This window comes from Orycteropus afer, unplaced genomic scaffold (genome assembly GCF_000298275.1).
Source record: "Orycteropus afer afer isolate SDZICR_OR568_19922 unplaced genomic scaffold, OryAfe1.0 scaffold00663, whole genome shotgun sequence".
Classification (NCBI taxonomy): Eukaryota; Metazoa; Chordata; class Mammalia; order Tubulidentata; family Orycteropodidae; genus Orycteropus; species Orycteropus afer.
Genome location: NW_006922250.1, coordinates 937,855 through 939,829, shown reverse-complemented (window position 1 = coordinate 939,829; position 1,975 = coordinate 937,855).

The window sequence follows — 1,975 nt, the reverse complement described above, 5'->3', positions numbered from 1 at the left end:
AGCCCCCGTGTCAATCCATCTCATTGACAGACTTCCCCTTTTTTTTTGCTGGCCCTCGACTTGCCTGAATGTGATGTCTTTCTCCCAGGAATGGTTTCTTCTGACAACACGACCAAAGGAGGTGAGACCAAGTCTGGTCACTTTCGCTTCCAAGGAGCATTCCAGCTGCACTTCTTCCAGGACCTGTTAGTTCTTTTAGCAGTCCATGGTACTTTCAGCATTCTTCACCAACACCACAACTCAAAGGCATCAACTCTTCTTTGGTCTTCCCTATTCATTGTCCAGCTCTCACATGCACAGGAGGCGATTGAAAAGATGACCGTTTTTTGATCACGCTGTCAGTTTGTCAAAGTGTAGTGACTTGTGTGTTGCTCTGAGGCTGGAGGCTATGCCACTGGTATTTCAAAGACCAGCAGGGTCACCCATGGTGGACAGGTTTCAGCGGAATGTCCACACTAAGACAGACTAGTAAGAGGGATGTAGCAGTCTACTTCCTAAAAACCTGGCCAGTGAAAATTTTATGAATAACATCAGAACATTGTTAGATACAGTGCCAGGAGGGGAGGCCCTCAGGTTGGAAGGCACTCAAAATACAACTGGGGAAGTGCTGGTTCCTCAGAGTAGAGCCGACCTTAATGATGTGTGTGGAATACAGCCTTGGGAACCTCCATTTGCTGACATGGCATAGCTCAAAATGAGAAGAAACAGCTGCAAACATCCATTAATAATCAGAACATGGAATGCCCAAAGTATGAATCTAGGAAAACTGGAAGTTGTCTGAAAAGAAACAGAATGCAGGAAGATTGATATCGTAGGCATTAGTGAGCTGAAATGGACTGGAATTGGCTATTTTGAATTGGACAATCATATGGTCTACTATGCTGGGAATGGCAAATTGAAGAGGAATGGTGTGGCATTCATCATCACAAAGACTGTTTCAAGACCTCTCCTGAAGTACAATGTTGTCAGTGATAGGATGATATCCTTACGCCTACAAGGAAGTAGTTAATACTACTATTATGCAAATTTATGCACCGACCAAGAAAGTCAAAGATGAAGAAACTGAAGTGTTTTTTTTTTAACCAACTTCTGCAGTCTGAAATTGACTGAACATGCAATCGAGATGCATTGATTATCACTGGTGATTGGAATGTGAAAATTGCAAACAAAGAAAAATCACCAGTACTTGGAAAATATGGCCTTGGTGACAGAAATAATGCTGGAGATGGCATGGTAGAATTTTGCAAGACTTACTCATCGCAAATACCTTTTTTTCCCACCACATAAACAGCAGCTGTGCACGTAGATTTCACCAGATGGAACACACAGGAATCAGATCGACTCCATCTATAGCAAGAGGCGGTGGAAAAGCTCAATGTCTTCAGCCAAAACCAGGCCAGGAGCTGATTGTGGAACAGACCACCAACTGCTCATATGCAAGTTCAACTTGAAGTTGAAGACAATTAAGACAAGTCCACGACAGTCAAAACATGACCTTGAGTACATCCCACCTGAATTTAGAGACCATCTAAAGAATAGATTTGATGCACTGATCACCAATGACCAAAAACCAGAGGAATTGTGTAATGACATCAAGGACATCACACATGAAAAAAGCAAAAGCTCATAAAAAGACTGGAAAGGAAGAGAAGACCAAAGTGGATGTCAGAAGAGACTCCGAAACTTGCTCTTGAGCAGAGAGTGGCTGAAGCAAACGGAAGAAATGACAAGATAAGAGACCTGAACAGAAGATGTCAAAGAGCAGCTTGAGCAGACAAAGCCAATTATTACAATGAAATGTGCAAAGACCTGGAGTTAGAAAACCAAAAGGGAAGGACATGCTTGGCATTTCTCAAGGTGAAAGAATTGAGGAATAAAATCAGGCCTTGACGATTCCTTCAAAAGTTGGAAATACAAATACCATTTGACCCAGCCATCCCATTACTAGGTATATACCCTAAAGAAGTGAGAGCCA